The sequence below is a fragment of the Hibiscus syriacus genome, unplaced genomic scaffold (genome assembly GCF_006381635.1).
Source record: "Hibiscus syriacus cultivar Baekdansim isolate YM2019G1 unplaced genomic scaffold, ASM638163v2 tig00110684_pilon, whole genome shotgun sequence".
NCBI lineage: Eukaryota > Viridiplantae > Streptophyta > Magnoliopsida > Malvales > Malvaceae > Hibiscus > Hibiscus syriacus.
The window spans coordinates 1,608,171-1,621,424 of NW_024062824.1; positions in this window are offsets into that span (position 1 = coordinate 1,608,171).

Consider the following 13,254-nt stretch of genomic DNA (forward strand, 5'->3'; position numbering starts at 1 on the left):
TGAACATTAGTGAAAGGCCTAGTGACAAATCTACTATTGTTTCTAAATGGGTATTTAGGAAATAAATTAGATGAAAGTGATAACATAGTGAGGAACAAGGATATACTTGTTGCTCAAGGGTATACTAAAGAAGAAGGAATAGATTTTGATGAAATATATGCTCCCATAGCTAGCGTTAAGGTTATTAGAATGTTTAAAACTTTCCTTTCTTGAGATTGTTTGGATACATTCATCGAAACTTCATTTTCTTGAGATTGTTTAAACTTTCAATGTCGAATGAATGTACTTCGAATGTCAACGACAATATGCTCCCATAGTTCCCAAATGATATAATTCTTCAATTTTTCATATTATCATGGTTTTACCTTGTATTAAATGGATGTTAAAAGTGCTTTTCTAAATAGTTTTATAAAAGAAGAATTGTATGTGGAACAACCTTTGGTTTTGAGGATTTAAAATTTCCAAATCATATTTTTAAATCAACAAAAGCCTTATACAGTTTAAAACAAGCTCCAAGAGTTTGGTATGAAAGTTTGACTATTTTTCGTGTTAAAAAGGGTTTTTCAATATGGAAGCTTGACACTTCCTTATTTATAAAAAGTAAAGGTAGATATTTATTAGTAGTTTAAGTTTATGTTGATAATATTATTTTTAGATCTACTAATGACATTTTTTATCAAGAATTCGCTAAGTTAATGCAAGGTGAGTTTGAGATAAGCATGATGGGAGAGCTCTCATTCTTCTAGGGACTCCAAATCAAGTAACCGAAAAATGTCATCTTCATGAATCAAGCAAAATACATCAAAGATATGCTCAAGAAGTTTGGATTGGAGGATGTGAAAATCTAAGACACTCTTATGAGTTATCTACAAAGCTTGACACGGATAAAGAAGGTAAGTGTGTAGATGTTAAACTTTATAAGTCAATGATTGAATCTTTGCTTTATCTTACCACAAGTAGACCAGAAATTATGTTAAGTGTTTGCTCATGTTCTCGATTTCAATCTTGTTCTAGGAAATCACATTTACAAGCTATTAAGAGAATATTTAGATACCTTAGAGATACTCATAGTATAGGACTTTGGTATCCTAAAGACTCCAACTTTAGCTTGCATGCCTTCTCAGATGTGGATCATGGAGATTGTAAATTAGATAAGAAAAACACCTACATTACTTGCCTATTCCTGGGTAGTATGTTGACTTCTTGTTTTTAAAATAAACAAAATAGTTTATCATTATCAACCACCGATATGGAATACATTTCGCTCAGTAGTTGTATTGCTCAAGTTTTATGGACAAAACGATAATTCATGGACTATGGAATAGATGTAGACATTATCTTTATCAAGTGTGACAATACTAGTGCTATTTGTCTCACCAAAAATCTCATCCAACATTCTTTAACTAAGCATATTGAAATTAGACATCATTTCATTATAGATCATGTCTCTAAGGAAGATATAGTTCTAGAGTATATAGACACTTTGGATCAAGTAGCGAATATTTGTACAAAACCTTTAGACAAAGAATGATTTGGGAACTTAAGAAAAAATTAGGCTTAACGAACCTACCTTGACTTTGTGTTTAAATATTTTATGAACTTTATGCTAAATGACTTCTAGGATGCCTACTATGCAATTAGTTAGGGGTTTAGGATTTTCATTAAAATTGACAAAATGTTCAAAGTATGCTTAAATATGTATTTGTTTACTCAAACATGTTTGACTTGCCTATGTACTGTTACCTATAGTATTATTGATGCCTTAAAATATGCATTATAACTTTTTATCTTTTGGTGCTCTTTAACAAGGAATCCATGCAATTTTAGCATTCATTGGTGTTTTTCTTGTTAAACCTCATATGAATGAACGAAGGAATGCTAGTATCTTGGTCATAATATTTATGTCGCATATTGTCAAATGTGTTGAATATGCTTAATTGGTGATAAAAATGACTTTTTATGACTTTTTTTTGCTGGATTTTTGAACCATTGTATGTGTTGGAACCGTTGACGCACCCCATGGCATAGAGAAAATTAATTCAATGGTTTCACCAGCGATCCAAGTGTGAAATACCAGAATCGGGAGGAAGAGATGTGAAATTCACCTCCAGTTCCTGGAAAAACAACAATTTGGTTGTGCATTCACGAAAAATTCAAATCCTAGGCCTCCACAAAATCGTCTCAGCCTCTACGCAGTTCACCTAGTTGAGAGCAATTTCTTTTCCCAAAACTGTTTGAGAAATTTTGTTCCAAAAGGGATTAAGCGGTTGCTAGACTAATACCCCCTTTTTATAAATGGTTGCCCTAACCCTTAGGGTTTTATTTCAAAAATAATAAAATAAATATAATTAAACTAATTATATTCTTTTAATTAAATTCAAAATTTTATGTATAATTAAATTTACATGCGCAAATATCTCTAATATATATACATTGATATTAATTATATGATTTGTTCATGTACAATAAAATTATATATGTGAAGCCCATTAATAAATTGCTCTTTCCAATCCTAGGGTGTGACCCTGTAGGTTCTTGTAACATTAGCAGTAATTATTAGAAGTATTCTAATATTACAAACAATAAATGATACCTAGCAATATATCATTGTCACCTAAGTTACAGAAAGTCATGATTTGATATAACATCTCTATGACTAACTCTTTTAATGTATTATATCCTTTTGTCCTTTATATATAGAATAGACACAAGTCTTAGAATAGTTACACTTGTATAGCCCATCTATTATTTCTTGATAACCAAACTATACTCTAATGAACGAATAATTTGTGATATCTTATATCAACTTATTCGAGCATGATCATGCATTTCTAGTCTCACTTAATGAAGTGGCCTGTGATATATTTCCTATTATATCGGAAGGAAAAATTCTATCTTGATCATTCACACCCAACAACATAAATCGTGATATGTTCAATATTAGCCTTTAAAGTGCAACTAGTTCTGGAGCATGTTTAACTGTATCAAAACATACAATAATATATGTTGAGATAGTAATGATCTCATGTATGAGGATCATACATATAGTCATCATCATGAACAATGTTGTGATTGTCATATAATATCCAAGACATGTGCTCATAGCGGGTTAATCCAATATGTCATTTTCTAACAACATATTCATGCATTGATTCTAGCATCTCTATGTCAATGACAACTCATTGTCATCAACCAACAACATGTTAGTTTAAAATGTATTATTATTGTCCGTGCCCATAATAATACTCAATTAAGGATATTTAATAACAATCATATTATTATATGGACTTTACTATCTTTTAGTTTATTTGAGACAAAGAAATATAACTTAAATAAATAATGGGAATGCCTTTATTCAAAAATTGGTAAATAAAAGTATCATTACAATCATCTCATGATTGGTATTTGGGCATACTCTAACATTGTGCATATGCATTGGTATTGTTCATATAGTATCAATATTGATCTTCCTACAACATCGATATTGTTCTTGCAGCATCGATAGGAGTACCGATATTGTGTATCAATACCAAAATTTTCCAATTCAGGAGTATCGATAGCCATTTAATTAGTACTAATACTCAGGGTCGGATCTGTGTTAAAACATTCAAAAGTCCCAAAAATTTCATTTTCTCTCAAACATTTAGCAGTTGTCGAACCCTTTTTCATTCCCTCTTCAAAATCTTTCAAAATCATTCATCCGGGAATCGATTTCGTGTCGTTTTTCAACTTCTAATCATGCATTCATCATTAAAATTGTTCCAACATTACTCATTTCACTCTCATCTCAACAAATCAAGGTATTTTTTTAATTTTACTTGCATTTTTAGAAGGTTTATGCATAAAATTACCCATAATAACTGTTGAACGTTAGTTTTTAAGTGATTTAACATACAAATTAGTTCATATATATATTCTTAATAACATTCGAATTTTCAATTTTTTTTAAACTCTAGATTTTCAAATTTGGGATTTTGTTCATATTGGTTAACTTGTTGTGATTACTCAATAATATACTCATATTTTCTACTAATTTCTCTAAAATAAAAAAAATCATTTAGAATTTTTTAAATATGCATTTTATTAATTTTTACTAACTTTGTTAGATACACACGATATAAAAATTTTAACATATATATACTTTATTTTATCTATATATACATAAATTGTTTTTTACCATATATATATATATATATATATATATTTACACACACACTCCATTGTTTTCCTTACTATTATAGTTACACACACACACACATACACACACACACACATACACACACACACACACATATCAATAAGCCCATTATTTTTATTTGTCATTAAATGCCTTGAATTGTAGACTCATATTGAATTTTAAGATTGATGTTAGCATACATACATATTGTTCTTTCCTGCAGGTTTCTTATCTCGGTTTCTTTTATCCTAAAAATGTCTAAGTGACCTCATTCTTCCTGAATAAATCAACCTCCCCGAGCTACTCCTTAAAATCTACTCTCAATCCTATTCCTAACCCAAATTTAGACCCAAATGAACTAACCATACAAAACTCATTCTTCAATGAACCTGATCGAACAAATCTTTGGGGGTGTTACGTGAAAACATTTGAGACTTTTCCCATTCGGAGTGAGTGTATGCATTTTCTCTCTTTCGTAACTGAATTAAAATTCAAATACTTTCCAATTCTAAAGGTCTGAAAATTAGATAACACCTTTAAGGTTAAGCTTATTGTCTTCCATCAGCTTATTCGTGTATTCTATTCTAATTTTGTACGAGTTCAAGATGAGGCCCAATAATAAACTACCAATATTTGCTCCTATCTTATGGGGTGATACATTACCTTAGATGTCGCTTCTATACCAGAGACTTAGGTCTAGAGCTCTAAGGCATAGATAATGAGCAACATTTTGTAGTCTCCCCATTAGAGGTCAGTTAAAGTGGCAACGTCTTAAATATTCATGGGCATTTCCTCTACCTCATTATCTCTTGGTGGTTTCGATCATCTGGAGGTAAATGCTCTTCCCTCCACACTATTGAAATCTAGTAGCTTTATTGTTTTGAGCATAATAAATAAAATAATTTTTCCAAATTTTCTTCGGTGAGTTAGTTAACACCATAAATAATTTTCATCCAAGAAAATCGATACCCTTGTCTATGGTTATCTTTTGAGTCGTTTCTTTGTCAATGTCGGCATTTTCGCTGATCTCGATGCTGCTAATCCCTTCACCTCCTTCATCGATGAAAAATATCTTTGTAAATTAGGATGAGAGAAATTGATTGGCGAATAAAAGAGAAAGGGAAACAAGTTGTTGGTTATTCTAGAGCAGCTCATTCTTAAGATGATGACATGATGCACGACATCGATGATCTGGTGAATCACGTTCCTGACATTCCTCCTTGAGTCATTCAAATATAGAAATTCTTTTTAAGGTCAAAAACATCATTTTTACTCCTTACTATATTGAAAAATTGAGTCAAATACTAAAAATAATTTTCAAACATTTTTACAAAGGGTTTTAGATTTTAATCGAATAAAAAATTAATTTTTAACCGAGCAGTAATGATACTATTCATGTGGTATCGGTATAGTACTGATAAAAAACTTAAAAATATAAAAGAGTATCGATCCGACTAATAGCAGTACCGATACTCCTTGTGCTATGCAAATTCCAGTAAGCTATTTTGGTACCTATACTCGTTTAGCATCAATACTCTTAGTGGTACTACTGATACTACCCTTATGTTTTTGACAAATGAAAATTTTCAGTATACCATTTTGGTACTAATACTCCTTCCGGTATCGATACTCCCTTTCCCCAGTAGATAAATTTTTGTGTTTCATGCAGGTAATACCAATACTCCAAGCATGAGTATTAGTACTCAAGTTGTCGAGACGTTTCTCTACACTGGCGATGGAGAGTGCAAATAGTACACCCCAAACGGTGTAACTAGTCTCAAAAAAGTAAGTGTTTATCCTCCATGAATCAGATAAAACACCAAATTGTAGAGTCGCCACCAATCTTTTATATGGTGAAATTGGTCACTAAAATGTCATATTATTTTAATAATAATTCTTAAGAATAATATTAAAATAATACAACTTGGGTCAGCTTACCAGAAAAATGAGTTCGGGAGTCGGTTACGTATGGAAAAGAATTAGCATTCCCACAACGCCCATAATTGGTACCGGTATTTATTAATTAGTGTCTTTGCAGTAAATTATAAATTTGTACTTTAAACTAATTTACGAATAATTTAAAATAATTACTAAATATTTAATGTAAATATTATTAATACTACAATATTTAATATTAATACTATACTATAAAATTATTTTAATATATAACATTATAATTAATCTTATAATAATAATAATAATTAAAATGTAAAATAGTAAATTTAATTAATCCTAATTTGAAATAATACAAAAATTATATTCCAAATATGTAATTTAGCCTAAATTATTAACTTATGATTAAAATATAAATTTATTCATATTTAAGGACTAAATTCATAATTTAACCTAAATATATGTGTATATATATATAATAGTGACTAAAACATAAATATTAAAAATATAAAAACAAAATTAAAATGTACGAAAAACCTGGATTCCAGACCAAATTGAATGTTTACAAAATTGAAGGGATTGCGCGTATGATTTACCCATTCATAAATTACAAAGATACCCTCCCTAAAATGGCGTCGCAGGAGGGAGGGTATAAATGGCCCAAAACCGGCCTTTTAAGGCCAAGCTCTCCCATTTCTCTCTTCTTCCTCTCTCTAGATGAGGAAACCCTCTCGGTTTTCTCTAAAATCGTCATCAGTGAGATGGCTGGCCACCAGTCGATAACCGTTCGCCGCCACAGTCCACCACCGTCAACCACCACTCATGGTGGCCAGAATATGTCAAACCTACCCAAAACATAGATCCGAACACCCTTGTTCCGAATCCGAGCCCTTTTTTTACTAAAAACCATTCAATAAGACTAAATCTAAGATTTTACCTTCTGTAAAATTAACTTTCTGACGACCTTTGGGCTTCGGCGATAGGAAGTGCTCCCGTTCTCTTCTCTTCTATTTTCCTTCCGTTGTTTGCGTTCATTGGTTGCCCTCTATAGTTGTTGTTTCTCTCTATTTGTTGTTTGGTTTCTTCGTTCTGTCTCTCTTGCTTCTATCTCTCTTCGCAGGGCTAGGGTTTATATAACCCTCGACGATGCTCTGTTTGGACCAGTTAAAGAGGAGCACCCCGATGGGTCACCAGAGCTACGATGGTGACTCACCCTATGGTTGCAAAGTGTACGGCTGGTGACCCCTTTCTAGAGCCTTCTGGAGTGCTCTGGTGAAATCTGGAGAGGCGGCAATGGCGTGGCAGCCTTCAGTTGGAGCTGTGGAGGCGGCATAATGATAACCCCAAGATTCCTATGGTTTCTATTGGCTTGATCTGGACCCTTGATGTGTGTAGAGATCGAACAACTGGGAGCTTATGACGGCGCTAGAAAAGAGATAAAACCCTAGCATGCACGAGCCTATTGGATCTGTTCAAGCCTAGATGGGTTTGGGCTTGAACTTGTAATTGGGCTCGGGTTAAACTTTTAATCGGGATCCCAAATTATCAATTGGGCCTCTAAACTTGTAAATGGGCATCCAGACTTGTAAATGGGCCTTCGGGCTATATAAATAATAATATTTATAATAAATTATTATTATATATAATAACGTATATAAAATTATTATCACTCGAACGAAAATGACTATCGATAGTTGTCCCTCTTTGCTTATTTTTGCGTAAACAAGAATAAAGCAAAGATAATAAGACAAGTTTTCGACGAGTGAACTTCTTGCTTTACTGGAAATTCGTTCCACTACTCTTTCGTGGAGATCGAATTTTGATCTGATCTTGCTCCTGTTTCTCTACTCTTTTGTGAAGGCTGAGGATTATTTGAAAATGATTTGCTTCACTACTCTTCCGTGAAGGCTGAATTTGCATGACTTCATAACTCTTTCATGAAGGTTTCATCGGGAATGACTTGATTAGAATCTATTTCAGTACTCTTCCATGAAGTTAAGACTCAAACTTGGATTACTCCACTACTCTTTTGTGAAGTTCTCATACTTTGCTGAAAAATCCGTTCCACTACTCTTTCGTGGAGCTCGACTTTTGATCTGGTTCTTTTTGCTTTTACTTCACTATTCTTCTGTGAAATTTGAAAATGATTGACTTGAAAAGAATCTAATTTCAGTAATCTTCCGTGAATATCAAATTCAAAGTTGAATTTGCTTCCACTACTCTTCCGTTGAGTTTGATACTTTGCTAAAAAAACCCGTTCCACTACTCTTTTGTGGAGTTCAGATTTATGATTGAATTTTCTTCCACTACTCTTCCGTGGAGTTTGATACTTTGCTGAAAAATTCTGTTCCACTACTCTTTCGTGGAAACTGAATTTTTGTCTTTGTTCTTGCCTTTGATTCATTACTCTTTCATGAAGTTTGATACTTTGCTGAAAAAATTTGTTCCACTACTCTTTCGTGGAGTTCAGATTTTCTTTTACTTCACTACTCTTCCATGAAGATTTCATACTTTGCTAAAAAATCCGTTCCACTACTCTTTCGTGGAGTTCAGATTTTGTTCTTGCTATTTGCGTTTGCTTTACTACTCTTCCGTGAAGTTTGATTTGACTTGAAAAGAATCATCTTGCTTGAGAGATTTTCAAAAATTTCATTTTCTTGAAAATTGAATGAGAAACTTTGAAATTCATTTTCTCATTCTTTGAACAATTTTTTGGTTGTGCATGCCCCAATACTTCGTCTTATGGATTGCGTTCATCTCTTCTTGAGATGTTTACCCCTCTAAACATGACTCCTGTGATTTGGATTCTACCTTATATTCGTAAGGTATATTGTCCTTGCATCTTCATGTGAGAAATGTATTTATGCAAATGCAATCAAATGTATCAATGAAATGCATGATGAATGCAAATAATGTTCCTATAAATTTATACATGCATCAATCTTCATCCGAATCTAAAGTTTAATCTTCTTCCACTTGTTTATCTTTTTTTCAGGGTTTACTTCAATCATTAGTGTAGCAACTTATGCTTTCAAGCTTGCATTTTCAAATAATCATCTAATCATCTTATATCTTTGTATCTTCTTTTGCCTTTAGAAGAACTGTGTCATTTATGGGATTCTTGCCATACTCAGGATTATGACTTTGTTGCCCCACTTTTCTTGACAACACCAGCTGTCTCTATCTGAACTTGAGTAGAAATCTGGTAAAGCTCTCATTTTTTTAAAAGAGAATATATTATCTTTGCAAAATGTAGACATAACTATGCCAAACTCATCATAGATTAATCAGGATATCAGCCACATCTGCTCAGATTTGACTCTTGAAACAAAACACAAGAATGAATTATCCTAATACCTTTCATGTCTCCACATCTAATCAGATCTTAAACAAGGTTCTTCAGATCATATCATGTCAAGATGCTTAACAACAACTCATTGTTCAATCTTAGTTGGCTCCACTAGTTTTTTGTTGTTAAAGTTTCAACATCTTTTGTGGAAAGAATTCTTCATTATTTCTCATTCTAACCTTTTAAAGTGTGAAGACAAACGTCATATTGTATCAACATATAGAATGCCTCATGATTGCAACATTGGTTCAGCACCATAATTAATGGTTCATAAAACATTTGACAACACATTCATCATTTCCTGCGGCTTCTGTGGGGATGATGTAACTTGATTGTCATTGTTTCACCATTTTCATTCTTCATACCTTTTTATCTCATTGGAAATATTTGCTCTAGAATGATAAGGCTCTAGCATGCCCTAGCATTTTGCTAATACAAATGTTACTGATGTGATTGTTTGGAATACCCGTTTAGATCATTTTAGTCTGAAATGAGCCTTCAACATGCCCCAGCATTCTAAGTTGTAAGATTCACTCTTAATGTCCATTCATGCTTCTTATGAGGTCTAATTTTGATAATGCTTCATTGTGAGTACTCATGGCTTGAATTGTGTCAAATCTTTTGATCTTGAGTGTTCTCATTCCAGTGTTACTCTTTTAAATGAGATGCTCATCTTCTTCTTGATTATTTACCCCAAAAGGAATGGTATAATTTTGGTTCTTCAGACTTTTGATCTTTCGGGCCACTTACTTACAAGAATATGAAGTGTTTTATTATTTGACCTTGTTTATTCTTTTTGTACAAAGGTAGAATAAGCATCAACTTGCTTCAAGATTCCTTCTCATTTGAGACCATCCTGTTTGAAAATGTTCTCTCTCATTTGTTATTAAAGAATGAAAGAATTTTTTAAAATATTGCACCTTACAAGTTCATAATAGAATCAAATCATAAGCATTAATTCAAAGAATATCAAAAGAATCAACAACTTTTACTATTTCAGAGTTATAGTTCTTTAACAAGTATCAAGATTGAGAAGTTAGTTTCAGGTTGGCTTTCCTATTCTCTATGGTTACATCTTAGTGAATATGTCACTTCCCTCTCACTCTTTTATGAACATTGTCACATGCCTCATTTTCTTTGACGTGGTATCTTTAACCGGATGCGTACAAAATGACACAATCTAGCATGACAGTTACTAGACCTTCTAGAATACATCCATTTCCATTCTCTGAAATCTTTGATTTTATTCAAAGAAGTGTGAAAACATCGGTCTAATAATGAGATTTTTGTGTGCATATCTATGAAATAGACTATAACATGTATTGTTTCACTTCTTTTATAACAACTTCTTTTACCATTTTGACTTGCTGAATTCAGCTTTATTTGACATTCACCATCATTGGGCTAATTGAAACTTATCCATAAAGCCAAGGATACTAAATAATTGCTTTAAAGGGACAGCCTTTTCTTCTTATGACTCTTACTTTTTAAAGGAACCTGTTATAGTCTATGTGTCAGGTGAAATTTAGAAAATCTCATTACCAAATTTCAATTTACAAGCAACTGACCTAGACTAGATTTGTCAAAGTTTCATCGTCGAATCTCATCAATAGAAAAGTAACCTAGCTAGCTTTGTAATGTTACAAAAGATGCCCCACGTTGTATGCTTCTAAATATCAATATCAAGCCTTTTGTCTAATTCCTTACATTGGAGATGGCTCTCTCATTTTTGTGGAAAGGGTAGTGTTTGGGATGGATTTCTTCTAAGGTAAGGTCAGGGTCCTTTTTTTGTATTCAATCTTGATACTTTTGCCAAAAAGTATAACTCTAATTATAAAGAGCTTTTAATCTAATTAATATTCAAATAAATTTAAGATTGCAAAATTGATTCAATGCTCATAACCTTAAAAGCAACACATTTTTATTACAAAAGGCGGAGAAAGGAACAAAAACATATTCAAATAAGATGCTACAAAATGAAGGTACAATAGTGGTAGGTAACAACTTCCAATGTCCCATTATTCTTTGGATGTTGGGTGTATAATTAGACCAGGATCTTTGTCTATATTTACCCCTATTTCTTGATCATTTATTGGGTAGCTTCTTTGGATGAGCTTTAAGGTTCACAAATCTTAGCTTTCCCCTGAGCTATCTCTTGGTCAAATCCCATCATACTTCCTAATTGGCAATTGGGCTTAGTTTGAATTTTAGAACCAATATCTTTAGTGGCAATAGTTGTATCATGGTTCTGGATGTTTCTTGCAACTATACTTGAAGTATACCAGGATCTTTGTCTATATTTACCCCTCATTTCTTGATCATTTATTGGGTAGCTTCTTTGGATGAGCTTTTAGGTTCACAAATCTCATCTTTCCCCTGAGCTATCTCTTAGTCAAATTCCATCATATTTCCTAATTGGTAATTGGGCTTAGTTTGAATTTCAGAACCAATATCTTTAGTGGTAATAGTTGTATCATGGTTCTGGATGTTTCTTGCAACTATATTTGAAGTAGCATTCTCTTTTATTTTTGAATTACCCTCTGCTCCTGTTGATTTTAGAAGATCTGACATGGATGTCTCCAAGGTTGTATCTACCTTACTTCTTTTTAATCTTATAGGTAGGGGTGTTCATTAGGTTAAAATGGTGGCGGACCGAACCGAAATACCCTTAACCGAATTAACTAAACTTTTTTTCCTTAACCGTTAACCGAACCAAACTTTTTTTAAAAGTATTAGCCGAACAGAATAAATTTCGGTTAATTCGGTTAATTTTCTAATTAATCGAATTTTTTTAGAATTTTAGAATTTAATTTTTTTAATTAAAAACAATAATTTACAATTAATTTAAATAATATCTAATTATAAATAATATATAATAAATTTGATTCAAATATTTTGTATTTAGTATTGAGATTATTTTAATTAATTAATATTGATTTGGGTTTTAAATGGGTTTTAAATGGATTGGGCCTTAATATAATTATATTTAAAGGTTAATTCGGTTAATTTGGTTAATTAATCGATTTCAAACTGAATTAACAGTTAACCGAATTCCAAAAAAAATCCTTAACTGTTCCCCGACCGAACTAATTCGGTGGCCAACCGAATTAATCGAACTAATTCGGTTTGGTCAGTTAATTCGGTTAAAACCGAATTTTGAACACCCCTACCTATAGGCCAGTCTCGAATTACATTTCCTTTTGCTTTGTTCATTTTTGCATCTTCTTTTAGCTTGAGAGAAGTATTGAGAATTAAATCTCCCATACATACTTCATCTTTCTTAGCTTTGCCTTATCCTTCATTTGTTTTGACACTATCAACTTCATTTCCAGAGTTGACTCCCAAATGTTTGATCAAAATGGATTGACTGTTGGCATCCATTTCTATAATTCCAAGAGTCAAAAGATCTTGAAATCGTCATTTGAAGTTGCCACATTTTTCAATGGAGTGTCCTCAGATTCCAACATGATACTCATAAAAGACCCTTTTATTATACCATCTAGGGTAAGGCGGTACCAAAGGTTTAGCCAGACATGGGGCAGTAAGTTGGCATTCATGTAATTTGGCATATAACTTGCTGCATGAGATTGAAGGAAAACAAGGTAGAGATTCCCTTGATATGATCGTTTCTTTTCTATTGCTTTCCTGAAAAATGTTTGCTTTGAATGTCTTCCTTTCCAACATCATCTTGAGAGATAATCTGACTTGAAAATTTCTCTTTCTCAATCAGCTTTGAGTTTCTGATGAGCTTAGGTTTCCCATTTTTTAAACATAATAACCCTTCCGCCATAATGTATTGGACTTTTAATTTCAGCATTATGCAATTTTCAGTAGA